This window comes from Pinus tabuliformis, chromosome 1_1 (assembly GCF_031772625.1).
Source record: "Pinus tabuliformis cultivar Carrire ecotype Pingquan chromosome 1_1, CPIR1, whole genome shotgun sequence".
Lineage (NCBI taxonomy): Eukaryota > Viridiplantae > Streptophyta > Pinopsida > Pinales > Pinaceae > Pinus > Pinus tabuliformis.
The window spans coordinates 880,915,360-880,932,421 of record NC_142297.1 but is presented as its reverse complement, the minus strand read 5'-3'; the positions used below and the strand labels follow the sequence as shown (position 1 = coordinate 880,932,421).

The following is a 17,062-nucleotide window of genomic DNA, read 5'->3' as shown; positions in this document are numbered from 1 at the left end:
ATACGAAAGTCTATTTTTTTTTTTTTTAATTGAATATGAATTGGTGTAATTTTTTTAGTAATAATTATAAAGCGGTGTGATGTTTTAATGTGTGAAAATATAAAAGTATTTTTTTTATTGAATATGAATTGGTGTCATTTTTTAAGTAATAACTCTAAAGTGGTTTAATGTTTTAATGTGTCAAAATATAAAAGTATTTTGTAGATATGAAAGGCTATTTTTTTTTATTGAATATGAATTGGTATAATTTTTTTAGTAATAACTATAAAGTGGTGTAATGTTTTTTAAATAACAGTAATGAGTTAATTTATATCTATTAATAACAATCAACCATAACTATTTCCACATCTAACAATAACAATCAACCATAATTATTTTTACTATTAATTTGAAACCTAAATTATAATAATTTTAACTATTTCCACATCTAACAATAACAATCAACCATAATTATTTCTACCATTAATTTGAAACCTAAATTATAATAATTTTTGCTCTTTGAATTTTCTATTGGAAAAAAAACACGAGGGAGAAAAGGAAAAAATGATCAAAGAAATGGCAATAGTCGTTAAAGTGAGAACAATAATAGGGAAACGACAATAATATAGTCATTGTCGAGTGCCAACGACGGAGGGACTTATTCGCCCCGTTACCTACGTCATAGACTTTGCACATAATATGCTTGACTCCCTACGAAATGATTAATCATATCAATCGTGACATTCGTACTTACCGTAAGAGACGGGATTATCGCTTGTTCCATGGTGACCGGGTCAATCAGAGGCGGCGGGAGGCCAAACTGCCAGAGTGCCAACTTCCAAGGAATCGCTGTGACTGCGTGCTGTTTTAAGGGGAAGAGTCGGCAACCTGGTTCTGTGCATTGCATTGAAATTATTTTCCGTTTCTTCAGTGATACCTAGTTTCGGATTAGAAAAATGAGGACGGAGACTCTCCTACTGCTCCTGCTGCTTTCGTTATTGTATTTGGTGTTCGCTGATGCAGAGTGTCCGATGGACCTAAACTATGTCCGCAAATTGCAGTGGGACAAGGCTTCCTGTAAATCGGCCAACATCGGCGGCAGCGATAACCCTTGCTGCCAAACATTGCTGAGTTTGTTTGGCGTAGGGATCGCTCAGTATTTGAGAGATGCATCCATGTTCGAGCTTCCCAGCAATGCCTCTGCCGTCTCCTGTCTCGAGCTCTTTCAGCAGCAGCTAGAGTCTCTGGGTCTCTCGCCACACTTGGTGTCAATCTGTTTGAAGAATAGTATGTTTGGGTTTGTGTCGAGCCCAGTGCTCTGCGCTGGCATACAAACCAAGCAGGACTGGATGCGCAAGCTGGGAATTACTCCACTGGACTCTGCTTGCAAAGGCGACCTTTCAGATCTGGCAGCTTGTAAGGCATGCAAGGATAGCGGAGACCTTGTTGAAAGAGAGCTGGTAAAAATGTACACAAACTTGACAAACGTGGTAACCGCTAGGATATGCTACTATTTCACTTGTCTGTATGCCGCTGGAGTGGCTAATGAATTCGGCCCCAAAACCCAAAGCACTGCTCAGTGTGTCCTCAGGCTGCCCTTCGTCCAGACCACGTCGCGTGGCCGAGTTATGGCCTACTGTGTCATGGGTGCTGCTGCAGCCCTCCTGATCTGCGCTCTCGGGCTTCTGTATTGTTTGTGGGCGAGGAAGAGGAGTCGTAAGGTTGAGCCCAGGGGATTTGCGAGGCGGAATGAGGAACATCTGAAATCCTCCGTGAAACCCAACACGGGTGCAGTTTGGTTTGACATTGAAGAGATCAAGGCCGCCACTGATAATTTCAGCGAAGCCAATCTCATTGGCCAAGGGGGCTTCGCTACTGTGTACAGGGGAACGCTTCTGGACGGTCGGCGGGTTGCGGTGAAGAGAATCAGAAATTGCACTCCGGAATGTGATTCTGAATTTCTGAACGAAGTGGAGGTCATCAACAGCATTAGGCACCGGAATCTAGTGGTTTTGAGAGGCTGCTGTGTCGCCAGCAACGACAGGGAGGGGCACCAGCGGTTTCTGATATACGATTACATGCTCAATGGAACTCTCGATGATCAAATCTTTGGAGAAAAATCCAAAGCCCGGCCTCTGAGCTGGTCGCAGCGAAAGAACCTAATCCTCGGGATCGCCAAAGGGTTGGCTTATCTGCACGACGGTATCGAGCATACCATTTATCACAGAGACATCAAACCCACTAACATTCTGCTGGATGATGAAATGAATGCTTGCGTGGCAGATTTTGGTCTGGCAAGGATCATGGCTAAGGAAGAAGGAAAATCACACCAGACGACGAGGATAGCGGGGACGCACGGCTACCTGGCTCCTGAATACGCTCTCTATGGTCGACTTACTGACAAGAGCGATGTCTATAGTTTCGGTGTTGTGTTGTTGGAGATCATGAGCGGCAGAAAGGCTTTGGACACCTCTGCGGACTGCGCCTCTCACTATCTTATTACAGATTGGGCATGGAGACTGGTGAAAGAAGGCAGAACCAGTGAAATAATAGACGAGAGAATCCGGCAGAGCGGGGCAAAGCGTCTGATGGAGAGATTTGTTTTGGTGGGTATTCTATGCGCGCATGTTATGGTGGCATTCAGACCTGGAATGGTGGAGGTCGTGAAGATGTTGGAGGGAGAAGCAGAGATCCCTGAAATTCCTGACCGCCCTTTGCCGCTTATGCGTCATGGAATATCTAGCCTTACAATACAGGAATCAAGCAGCTCCTTATATCTGTCAGCGCTTAATCCTACTCAAGCAGATTCTTAAGAGCGTAACTCGTAAAAGCGCAGATATTATTATCTAGGCAGACTTCTATGTCAACTCAAATTGTATCTCGCGGTTGGTTTTTTTTGTTTTGTTTTTTTTTTTTTTTATTCACCAGAAAACTACGGAAAGAGTTAATCAGTCATCCAGGGTATTTAATGCTCGGAGATATGCACGCCGGTTAACGTGATAACACGCGGAAGCTAAATTTCAGCATTAACTAATATTTTGGCTTTCGCGTGTTATCGGGCTAAACTGCGTGTATATCCACGGGCATTAAATACCCTAGGGATGGCTGGTTAGCTCTTTCCGAAAAATACGCTATCTTTTATATATTAAAAAAAGAAGTACATATACATAGATCTTTGTGCTTTCTCATGTTCCTTAGTCTTACAAAAATGAGTAGCCCTTTCCACCTCTCTCTTGGATATAGCATATCGGTTAACTTCGCAAAACAAATTATATTTGAGGGTTAATTTAGCTTTAATATATTCAGACCAGATCAGATCACAAGTAATTTGTAGAGTTTGTATTCATTTTTTATTACCAATAATATGTAGGTTTTATATTTATTTTTATAAAAATAAAATAAATTGTAATTATTTTAAATTTTGGATTTTTTAAAATATTTTTATAGGATAAAAATAATTTTTATTTTGAAAGAGTGTGGAATGACTTGTGAAGGAGTTTTTTACTTAACGTTTGGGATTTTCAAAGTGAGTCCATCATCAGGGAACGCTTAATATTTTGAGAAGATTTAATGTAAAAGAGCTAATAATTTATATGTATTTATGTGAATATTCTTTCGGAAAAAATTAATCTTTATAAGCAATAAGAAAATCATTAAATTATATGCTAAACATTTAAATAATTAAAATGATGATTTCACAGTAAACACATAAACTAATAAATAATAAACATACAATATACCTCATACAATAATAACTTTCTTTAACTAATCTTAAATCATTTCTTTTCAAACACCTCATAAACACTAAATATTCAATAAACTAACAAAATCATTCTTTATAACCATCCCTTTTTATAAACATGAAGAAACTACACAAGCTAACATAATTTCATTAGATTAAAAATAATTTATTAAATATTTAGAATAATGAATAAACTATTAAATGATATACAATGATAACTAATTAATTTTTCCAAAAAAAAAATAAACACAATTTAAATAGGGCTCATCATTTATTAAAAACATATTTATAAAAAAAACAAAAATTAAATTAAACACAATTTCATTAGATTAAAAATGAATTTATTAAATATTTACAATGATGAATAAACTATTAAATGATATACAATGATAACTAAATAATTTTTCAAAAAAATAAATAAACACAATTTAAATAGGGCTCATCATTTATTAAAAACATATTTATCAAAAAAAAATTAAACACAAATTTAAGTAGGTCTTATCATTTATTAAAAACATATTTATAAAAAAATATATATATTTACTACATTTAATTAAATAAAATTCCTACATACAGTAATAAAGTAATATATTAAATTAATAAGGATTATGCACATTATTACAATTTAAATTAATTAATACAATTTAGTTGTAGTCCGAAACGTTAGGTAAAAAATTCTTTTACAGGTTATTTCACACTCTTTCAATATACTCCATCACATGTCATTCCACACTCTTTCAAATATATTCCACCTATTATTCAAAATCTTTATTTTGTCATAAATTTTTTATATCAAACAATTTTTTTTTTTTTTTTTTTTTTTACTTATCTTATATAGAGATTTGAACTTTTATTCTTATAATTTATATATTAATCATAAGCAGTTAAACTATTTTATAAGATAAAATTTTAATTCACAATATTTTTTTCTTGAAAATCACACATAATTTAAAAACCAACTCAAACTGGCTTTAAAAACCAACTCAAGCTAGCCTTATAATAAATGTATAAAAATTAACATAATTATATACTATAACATAAGATCTATGATGATTATTAATTGTGCCAAATTTATAGAATAAGTATATTAAACAAAATAAAATAAATTAATAAAAGACCTACACACCAGTTAAATTATATAAATTAAATAATTTATAAAAATTAATATCCATGAAATATAAAAAACCAAAACAAAAAAATCTATATTTTACTAATTTTGTAATCAATGATTATTTATTGTAAGAATTTACAAAATAAATAAATTATAACATAATAAAATAAATTAATAAAAATATACACCCAACTTATATAAATAATTTATAAAAATCAATATTAGTGAAATGGAAAAAACAAAAACAAAAAAATCCATATTTTACGGATCCAACTTACATTTAAGCTGTGTGTAGTTATTTAAGGACTACAGTAATTAACAATTTTTAGTTTAACTTGATTGTGCAGTACGATAAAAATTAAAAACACTTAAATATGTAATTTCTTTTTGGTGTGGGGTATTTTATGTTAATTGTTGATTTCTGGAATATTCGACCATCAAATGAATGTGGGTGTGGTTAATTATTTGATTATAAATGTGGGTGTAGTTAATTATTTGACCATGAAGGTTTGATTGTCAAATATTTTGAAAATCAACAAAATCATGACATGGTCTACCCTGCAAAGATAGTGAGTTCTAGATGCAAAATGATTGTTATTAACCCTGCAAAGATAGTGAGTTCTAGATGTAAAATGATTGTTATTAGATGTCCACGGTTCAAATACTTTTTTGAATAATAATTGCTATTAGATATCCACGTGGATCCATATATACATTTTTAATTAACTTTTTTAGAAATTTAAGAGCACATAGAAAATTATGCAAATATTCATCACTAGAGGCATCTTCCCAAACAAAGAAATAGATGATAAACTACAATGTTGAAAAGCACTGCCAGCTGCAGCACTTGTTTTTCGTATTCTCTGCATTTTTGGTAGCCAATGAACTTTAATTAATGAAGTGTATAGTTGTAATCAACTCTGCAAATAAAGTGAATTGCAAAATATAAATTCAATAACTTAAAAAATATTTCTGCATTGTATGCCTTGAAATAGTTCAGAAAAATGATCTGTATGGTGGCGTATTGCTTTTCTAGAGGAAGATAGAGATGTGTAGTGGATCATGCAAATTACAAAGAAGAATCACATAGAATTGAAACCTATAGCATCTAGTGCTCCACTGCACTCAAACACACTAATTACCTACTCTATTGCGCACATTATAGAGAAGATTCCCTGTAGTTGCTCTTTCAATTTTCGCAAGCTTTTGGGTTTTGGATTTCACATCTGGTGTTTGAAAAGTCGACATGATATTACCGTGGAAGTCGTCATTTCCAGGGATGACCCAAACCTATCTCTCTTAACTCTCTTATTGACTGCTTTCTTGTTGATGTTTCTATCGCTGATATTCCTTCTTCACAGGCCCTTGGAGCACAGATGCCCAAAGAGGGTTTATCATGACTTTCATCCTCTCTCTCAACATTCAGGGTTTGGGGGTTGCCCCAAATTTTTTGGCTCTCAAGCAACTCTTCCTTTCTATACATCCTTATGTAATTCTCCTACAAGGAACCATGCATTATGTTCCTCATGTTATTCAATATTTCCAGAAAATTTTATCAGATTGGCATATCGCTGCCACGACTGCTGCTGGTCTATTTGGTGGTCTTGTGGCCTTATGGGACCCTCGATGGGTTAAGGTCAAGGCCTTCAAATGATTTGCTGGTACCCTGCTTGGAGGATATATCCGTGGACTGAGTGGTCATGTCGACATTGTGAATATGTATACCCCCTATAGGGATAGGCTTGTATTTTGGGACAAGCTGATCTCATCTGGGATTATGGAGCTGGTTTCTCTCATCATTGCGGGGGACTTAAATTGCACTATTGGACTGGACGAAGTTTGGGGCCGGTCCAGGAAAATTGACCCACTGGTGGGGATGATACGTGACGCGATAATGGATCACAATTTTGTTGATATATGTCCAACAACAATGGCTCCTACATGGGATAATGGTAGAGTGGGGATGGCATATGTTGCAAAGCGGTTGGATCAGTTCTTATTGCATGAGGAGATGGTGGAGCGTCTAGGTGAAGTACATGCTGGGGTTATAAGTAATTTTCTATCTGATCATTGGCCCATTACTTTACAATGGAGGAGGGCGGATTTTAGACATGGCATGCCTTTTAAATTCAACCGGACTTGGTTGGATGACTGGGATTTCAACACATTGGCGCATTCTATATGGACCCGTGATAGTGACTAAGGGCCATCTCCCATGGTTCACATCCCGGATAAGCTGGATATCCTTCGTGGGGAGGTTAAAATATGGCAAAAACACAAGGCTAAGAAATTACATAAGGAATTAAATGACATACGACATGAACTGGATGCTCTACACCCCAGATGACTTCTAATTGTCTGCTTGAATCTACCCAGAATCGTATTCAAGCATTAGAACTCAAGAAGAAGCAGATTCTATCTACCGAGGAAGCCACCTAGCGCTTAAAGAGCAGGGATTTATGGATCAATGAAGGGGACCGAAACACTAAATTTTTTCATCGTTATGCAAATCACAGGTGCAAAATAAATTCTATCTGGGAAATAAAGGATGCTGATGGACATTGTATTCAGTTGCAGGAGGATATTTGTAAAGTTGTTGTCACCCATTTTTGGATGGCTTATGGTTGTAATGAGGGGATTGAAGTGGAGGATATTTTATGGGGGATTGATCCATATCCCACTATGTATGATGATGAATCAAACACGTCACTATTTAAAATGGTCACTGAATATGAGCTCCATGGGGTTCTAAAATCCTTCAAAGGCGATAAGAGTCCGGGACCGGATGAGTGGACGGTGGAATTACTTGCTCACTTCTTTGATCTCTTTAAATGTGACCTCTTGGACATGGTGGAGTCGAGGGTCACGGGGGCCATTCACCAGCATATAAATTCCACTTATATTGCTCTCATCCTTAAGTGGCGCCCATCTTCAAGTTTCTCAGATTATAGGCCTATATCACTTTGTAATCTCATCTACAAAGTCATATAAAAAACTATTGCAAGCTGTATGTGGAGTACATTATCACTCTATATCTCACCAAAACAGTATGGCTTCCTTTAGGACAGACAAATACATGATTTTGTTGCTAATGCTCAAGAATGTATGCATTTGATTCATACAAAACATCTAAATGCCTCAATTATGAAGGTGGATTTATAGAAGGCATATGACTGTCTGGACTGGGGATACCTTAGACTGGTTCTTCATAAGATTGGTTTACAACCGAGATGTGTGGCTTGGATTATGGCATGTGTTGCTAATGTAAATTATGTTGTAATCATCAATGGATATCCAACACATTTCTTCAGGGTTGGACGGGGACTTCATTAAGGTTGCTCACTTTCCCCACTCGTATTTATTTTGGCAATGGATGGGTTGAGTCTGCACATCAATAAAGCGGTGGTGAATGATCAGTTCCAGGATTTTCACATGGGAAACAACATCAAAATTTCTCATGGTTTCTTTGTTGATGATGTGTTTATTATGGGTATGTTAAATCAATTTGCATGGCTGACTCTTTTTCATGTTTTTAAAAATTTTGCTAACGCTACTGGTTTGCATATGAATCTACAAAACTCCATTGTTTATCATGGATTGTGTGATATGGAGACTATTGTCTGTATAAAAAGCCTATTTGGTATCAAACCATGCAACTAGAGGATTGTCAATTGGCAATGACTCGTGGATTGTTTTTACAAAAGGATATTCGGATGGGAATTTAGATGTCTGTCATTGGGAGGTCGCGTTATCCTTACCCAAGTTGTTCTCACGTAACTGGGGGTATATTGGGCTCACCTTTTTCATATACTACTCACCATTATTAACCGTCTTAATCGAATCATGGAAAATTTCATATGCTGGGGGAGGCTTGGGGATTATGAATATTCGACGCTTTGGATGGTCTTTACTAATCAAATCTTTATGGAGGGGTATATTTGGGGTGGGTACTTGGAGTAGGGTGATTAGACACAAATATCTAAAGGAACACGACCTTCTGTTTTGGTATCGGAAAGGCACTATAGGTTCCTCGAATGGCTTGGCAATCTAGCTTAGCTTCCATAAGATTGGTAAAACTTTTCTACAACATCTTACCTGGTCTATGGGGTCGGGCCACAAAATCCTCATTGGCGATGACCATATTCTGGGTGCTGGAATTGAATGCAACATATCTGAGGCACTCATCCATTGTTTAACTGGGCGCGGTATATATTTATGGAGTCAAGTTTTATCATATTGGCAAGGTCCTTGTCTTATTTTGAAAAGCGTTCAAGAGATGGGACTGGTGGGGCAAATGGAGCTAGAGTGGACCTGGATTGGTGCAAGCATGAAAATTCTTGATATATGCCATGAGGGGCAATATGACAATATTGTATGGACGGGGAAGATGAAGGCAAGGAATATCATAGTTGTTGATATTTATAATACCCTCTATGGTGGGGAGGCTCGGCATGGGGCAAATCCTGTATTATACGCTCTCTGGAAGACCAAAATTCCTATCAAAATCATCTTATTCTCTTGGCTGGTTTATCAAACCAAAAATCTCACTTGGGAAAATTTGCAAAAGTGACGGTGACATGGTCCTAGTATCTGTACAATCTGCAAAATGGAAGTGGAAAACAACAATCATATGTTTCTCAAGTGCCATCGCACGGTTCAGGTATGGAAAAAACTGGCATCTCAATTCAGCTTTCCTTATATTCAATATGACAACATTGTGGATTGTATGACGTGGTGGAGTACATAGAAGTTATCATGGAGGATCATTCCACTTTTTCTATTTTGGGCTATATGGAAATGGCGGAACAAGTGCATTTTTGAGAATTCCATTGAAGAGTACATTTTGGCATATGAGCGCACAATATCTAATCTCTCTATGATCACTTCTCTTGACTCTTGCAATAAAAAAACACAACACAAGCGAACTAAGCCCCAACTGGAGTGTCCAGTAGGATTCTTCGATGGTGCAACGCCAAGGAACATTTGTGGTTGTGGATTTTGGATAGTCATATCAAAAGAATTGGAATACAGGATTCACTAGAATGCGGGAAGTGACACAAATACTAGGGTTGAAGCAATGGCCTTGTGGGGTCTTTTATGGTTCACAAACTTCCTCAATATTCTTGATATACATATTTTTGGGGATTCTAAGATTATTATTGATCAGGTAAATGGTTGTGCAAAAATCAACAATCCACCGCTCCTTAGATGGTTATGGAGAATTGACCATCTGTGGACTCAGTTCAATAATTCAACAATTATGCACATAGGCAGAGAACATAACCAAGTAGTTGATGAACTTTCAAAGAGGGGCCTATAAGGTAATCTTGGTGATATGCACATTGAAATAATTTTGGGACACAATGTTTTAGATGTTGGGGAATTTCCTTTCCCTGGGTAATTCCTACTTTCCCTTTTTTTTTGTATATTTTTGTGTACATTTTCTTTTTCTGAATCTGCTGGCCACCTAGATTAGATGGAAAGATATGAGGAGGTATTCTGATACACTATGTATATTCTCATTGGCTGCATTGCTGGTTGATTTACTTCTTTCTATCTTCTTCAAAAATTCTGAACTATTTTGCTTATCGGACAAATGATTGTTCATATGATGTATTTAGTGTTATATGGTTTTTTCAGATTGGGAAGCATGTAATGCTTTCCCAGATGGTTTGTATGTTGTAACTGGATAAGGATAGATGATGTCTATATCTGTATTTTGATCCTATATTATAATACATTATGCTTTTTCCGTACTACCAAATATATATCTATATATATATATATATATATATATATATATAGATATAGATATAGATATAAACTTATATTAATTATTTTAATATATTTTTTAATTAATATAATATTAAAAATTAATGTCCATGGGTCTTGGATAGACAGTGATCGGGTGCTCTGTTAAGGCACTCTATGATGTGAAGTCATCGGTTCAATTCCCCACCCCAATTGGGGTGATATGTTGGACATGGTGAACATGTAGTCATACCAAGTTTACAAAAAAAATATTAAAATTAATATAAAAAAGTTATAAAATAAAATATTTTAAATGAATTGTGGTTTTTGGGCAAGTGGCATTGTAAAGCCATGGTATTGTAACAAAACTTCTTTACAAGCTAATAATATCGATGGTGAAATGAAGTAAATGTTCATTGTTAAGAATCTTGTTATAATTTAAATATGTTATAACAAAGCCATGTATTAACATCGTATTGTAACAAAGTCTTAATTATTATAATACTTGGCTAAATAGAATTTTTTTTAGATTTTTTATTTTTTAGTATAATTTTTATATTTGATAATTCAATTTAAAACCACAAAAAAATAGTCTTTAACTAATTAGAAAAAAACAATTTATATTTTTACAAATTAAAACATATTTCTTATAGTTTAATAAAAAAAAAATTTCAAAATTTCAAAACTAATTGAAAATCAAAGTTTTTTGACAATCAAAAACAATATAATTATAAAAATTTGTAATGTATGTGATGAAAAAGCATATTGACTGATAATGATTTTATAGCGTATATTATATTTGGTTATTTCAAAGTAGATTTAATGTTTTAAGAGTTATTAGGATTGTTTGACATTTTAATGGTAATATTATGTCATATTCCAACATTAATGATTGAAAATTAAATATTTTAAGTATTAATTATCAAATGTTATTTTGTTAATATAATCATTCTACTATTTTCATGATGTGAAGGCTCTTTATTTACAATTGTTTTGAGGGAGGATGTTGGTACTTGTTATTTTCTTTTAGAGTTTATGTTTCGTCTTAAATTTATTGAAAAGAAAATGGTAATAATTGGTTATTAAAAATTACCTATAATTCTAACAATTGAATAGGATTTGAATAAAAAAATTTGTGAACATTTACACAATAACATTTATTAATCAATATAGTTTTTGGGGTTTCCTTTGACAAAACAACTATATATAGTATAATTGCTTTTGATGTAAGTTCATTAGGTTAGGTTGAATAGTGGGCATCCTGCATCAAAAAGATTTTGTTAATCAATATTGGGGCCTTGGCTAAGATTGAAACTTGGTTAACCCACTTAGTGTGCTTGTAGGAAGTTGCGTTAGGCTCAAGAGTATAGGAGAAGTCCCTTTGATTCAACCTTGAGGCTCCTCGGTGATAGGGGGTGAGTCTGCTCATTCTCCTTATACCAAAGAAAAAAAAAACATTCTTAACATGTATTTTGCATCATCTATATACTTAATTTCTAACATTATTTAGTGATAAGTCATGATGTCTTGTGTGAATTGGGTCTAACACAAGTGGTTGTGGGATGGAGCATTATCCGTCCCATCCAAATTCTATTCTTGTAAGTGGCATGCTAATCTCTTATTGATTATATTGTTATAATGGATTTGAATAATATTGTTAACTTAACTTTGTGCCATAAATGATGTAAGTTTACTCTCGGTATGATCCTCATAATGAGGGGAAGTACCAAGGGGTTTTCCTAGGTGTTGTAACCTAGAAAAAAAATTCAGGGTCTCCCTTATGTAAAACATTATCTTTAAGTTTTCTTCATTTTTTGTCAGAATATGCATTTTTTAGTTCGAATGGGAGAAATTTGTAATGTGCATAATGTTGACATGAGCTAGATAATGTTAAAAGTAAAAATAATAAGTTAGCCTTGTAAATAAATAAATTTAGATCGATCTTAAGTTTAGTTATCAAGCATCAAGAGGGTCCAATTCACTCAATGTGCAAATATTTGTTAGAGGAGCAAAAATAAAATTTGTGTCACAAAAGATTTGATCTCTCTCAGTCCTTGATATTTTTACTATTAAAATGGATCTTTATTTTAAATTACATAATTATAGTAAAATTTGTGATTTTTTGCTACAAAATTAAAGTATTTATGAGAAAAATAATAAATATACACACTTGAATAACCATCTAACAAATTTCCAAAGAAAAAGTCCAAAAATCAATGCAATTTAATCATAGAAAACATTAGAAAGAATGAACTTCTCCATCTAAAATAGGTGATATAGAAATAAATTAAATACTATGAAAGAATTCAAGTCCTCAAATTATGTTAATTAAAACTAACTAAAATAAAGTATAAAGAAATATGAATCAAATGACTTTAACCTATAACATAATAACACTTTCATTGCATGATATTCAATTTTACTATAATTTTCACAAATTTCAAAGGAATTTGATGAGTAAATAGAAAATCCAAAAATATAAGCATGTTTATTTTCAAAATTCTTCACTCCTATAACCAAAATTTATATATATATTTTTTAAAATATCAAGTAATTAATTCAAAAAATAAATTCACCTAATTATATATTGAGATTAATTATTTTAAATTTAATAAATGAATAAAATAGAAAATCGAATTCATAATATTGATATATAAAACTTGATCATTAAATATATGAAAATTAAAAAAGTGTAATATGTAGCGTTGCTGTTGAGTATCTGTCTCTTATGCAAAAAGCAATTGATAGCAAAAGTTATTGTATCTAAGATAAAAATTTCCCTCATGCCAATGCATAAAGATGTTAAATTTTTTTAATTATTAAAACTTGTGATTTGCAAGGTTCCATTTGAGGTGACATTATAATAGTTCATATGTTCTTCAACTTTTGAATTTAAGTCTTTGTTTCAGAATATTAAAACAAATAAATTTGTTAAAGTTTTTAAGTAGGGAGATTTTTATAATTGAATTCAAAAAGTTAAGATTCAATAAGTGTTTAGTTAAAACAATGAAATTTTTATTTTGCATTAAAATCATTTGTAATAAAAAATCTCACAACAAATGGCATCAATTAGATTTTGTTTGTTGTCTATATTCTTAAATAACTAATGCATTTAGAAATTCTTACAAGTCTTTACCTTGCATTATTTGACAGCTTGATATTTCAAGGCCATAAATGGCTCCTACACAAGTTACCTATAGAATCAAGCTAGCTATTAAAGGTAGGTAAAAATGTTTGAAAGAAAAACATTTAATATCATAAAATTAAGCTAGCTATTAAAGGTAGGTAAAAATATTTGAAAGAAAAACATTATATAATATTAAAGTAACACATAATTAATTTTGAAAAGGCATGTTGACTTATGGGAAAAGATCTATAAAGATTTATAATGGAGGGGACATTGTTTTTTTAATCAATACATTATATTATTTTGAAATATGTTGTTAGTAAAAAAATAGTTAAGTTTTAGGTATTTTATATTTTTATAAAAAAAACAATAGAAAAATATTTATAAGTATTGAAAGACTTTAAGTTATTAATAGATTAGATAGACAATAAATGTAAAATTGAGACTATAATATCAATTCCAATTAGAAATTGATTTATGAAAATCAAAAGCAATTTTGACGATTTTTTCATGTATATATATATATATATATATATATATATATAATTCAACTCAAATGTTGAACATCTATCTAAGGAAGTAGTATTAACATAGTAAGGAATTCAAATGAAGCAAGAGTTTAGAGAAAAAACTTAGAATGCATTTTGAAAAATATCTCTATATTGATATAGGAAGTGATAGAATATCACAAATGTGTTTGTTGAATTTTTTTGTAGTTGTTGCAATAGTATTGAATCCCTAGTAGTAAGACTTCAAAGAGATTTTGTTAAAAAAATTTCATTATAACTTATGAATATTTCATTCAAGTAGTGGCAAAATAATTTGATACATCAAATTACCTCTCGAAGATTCTCGACATAAATCACCAAACTAGGTCTTTCCCTAAAATGGGCTATATAAGCTAATTATTGTAATTTTCCACCTAAAAAGTACCAATATAGATGAAAAATTATGTAGTGAGCCATTTTGGATCAATAATCCAAGGATGTGGTGTTAAGCATAAACTTCGAGAATAACATTTTTTATCTACCCAATGCTTGAATGGTAAAATGAAGCACTGACTTCATCCATATCAATGATATAAGTTGTAGTTGACTTCTAAGTCAAAATTATTTGAGGAGAATACACTCATTTGCAAGTTTTATGGAATTTGACCAAAAGAAATAGATCTACATGAATGGATGTTCATAACTTGAAAGATAGAAATAAAGTGGAGCCTCTTTTTACACATCTGCAAAAGTTATCTTCATTGTGGAAATTACCCCACAAGACACAAAGACCAAATCCTCAACCATATAAATTAGTTTTGGACAATATCGAGTCTTTGGATGATATCAGTGACTCTAACATGTGATCCTACAAGGGAGATGTTCTCCACCTCCATTGTTTAGGGAAAATACCTCATCTTCTATTGTGACTTCAATTCTCTTTAGTTGTTATAAAGAATAGGAAATACATTCTACAAATTTCACTTCAAGAGTTGAAACATAGAAGGATTATTTCTAACTACACCTACATCTATGTTGACATGGATTTTAACAAAATATTTCTATCATCTATTGTGAGTGCTTTACACTAACACCCCTACTTTTGGGTGCATATGAGATAGTTAACTAATGTATAAGGTCATGTTCTTTGAATAACTTCCATTAGATAGATAGGTAGTCAATTAATGTAATAGAGTCATCTTTATTAAATAATTCTCATTAAGTGGTTGGTACTCATTAGTGATGAGATCACAAGTAGATAGGGTTTTTCTTGAAAGAATCTATTGTCTAAGTATTGTTATTGTATTGGACCTATGGTTAAAGGATGTTCCCCCCTTGAAGAGGTCCATAAACATTGATCTCTTTTTTTTGGATTACAAACACAAGGGTTATATTCTACATGTTTTGTATCATTGTCTCACTTATTTACTTTTCTACAATTCATATGTTTTAAATAATTACTTATTAATCATTTTTTTTTTGGTTAAGAGAATTACAAGTAGCATCAAAGCTATATCCTATGGCAAAGACTACTTGAATACGAGAATTTATTCTTAGGATATAGATGTATTCTAGCATATTTAAGCATAAATATTTATCATCCAATGAGTAAAATTTTGGTAGGGGAATCATACATAAAGAGAGCACATATGGAGTCCCCTAATTGGATACCCTTGTACATCTATGTTGGTACTAGAGTGAGTAGTATTACATTGGAAAAAATATATTAGTGGATTCAATCTTCCATGTACTTTGAAGTACATGCTCTTACGTCCACTTGAAACGAGCATTAAATAAGCATACCAGCCATCCAGTTATTATAATACGGTTAGGAAAATGGTTAAGGAGATCAATCTCGACCAATGAACAAGTTAGGATAGCAAAAGGTACACTCAATCCTTTGAAAATTTTAGCAAATATTGACAAAACTCATATGTGTCATAAAACTATAGCACCTAAAACTCCCTTATGCTTAAGGCCCTCTAAAATAAGACCTCTCATTTAATAATTCATACACAGCTAAATTTTGTCAATATACTCACATGAAATAATACTCTTAACATACTTTTATTTTTAATCTCTCTAACTGATTCAAATGTTCTAAAAATAAGGTAGAAATTTTAAAAAAATTTAAATTCCCATAAATCCATTTAAACTATAAAAATGAAATAATTTTTAAAAATTACTATCAACTTAAATTTATAAATCCATTTAAATTAAAAAAAATTACTATAAAAATTTAAATTAAAAAAATTACTATAAAAAATTAAATTTATATAATTCTTTTTTCATAAATCTCGCTTCTTTTCCTTCCATATTTATGCTTTAATTTCTTTTGTAATATTTATAACCTTTTGAACCTATAAAATAAACTTTAACTTGATATTTATCCATTGTGAACTTAAAAGGGAAACTCTAACCTCTATTTTCCTCTATAAAGAGGATTTATTTATTTCCCTACACATTTTCATGTTCACTTCATAATATTACTATTCTTATTTATATTCTTTGTATGACATTATATTTCTCAATTTCCATAAACATTAGGTTTAACAGAGATAAATTTTGATAATACACAGGTAATTTATTGATCAAATACAATTATATATATATTTAAGAAAAATAAACTAATTTAAACACACAATCATTTCTCCAATAGAATATATTAACCACACACCAATCTAAAATAAATTAAATTTTAACCACTCATAAAGAAACTCTTCTGCATAAAAAAAATACTAAGCAAAACAAATAAAAATTAAATTTCCAAATAATAGCTTAATAATTAAAAGATAATTTACAAACAACTTTATCTTATCCAGTAAGAGTTGATTGCTTTCCTGCCGCATTTTTTTTGTTGATAT

At 32.1% G+C, this 17,062-nt stretch overlaps 1 pseudogene; it reads left to right on the top strand.

The window, feature by feature from the left end:
- The first annotated feature begins 666 nt into the window (after nt 1-666).
- On the top strand, nt 667-2,937 carry LOC149217163 (putative receptor-like protein kinase At1g11050 pseudogene; annotated as a pseudogene).
- The last annotated feature ends 14,125 nt before the right edge of the window (nt 2,938-17,062 follow it).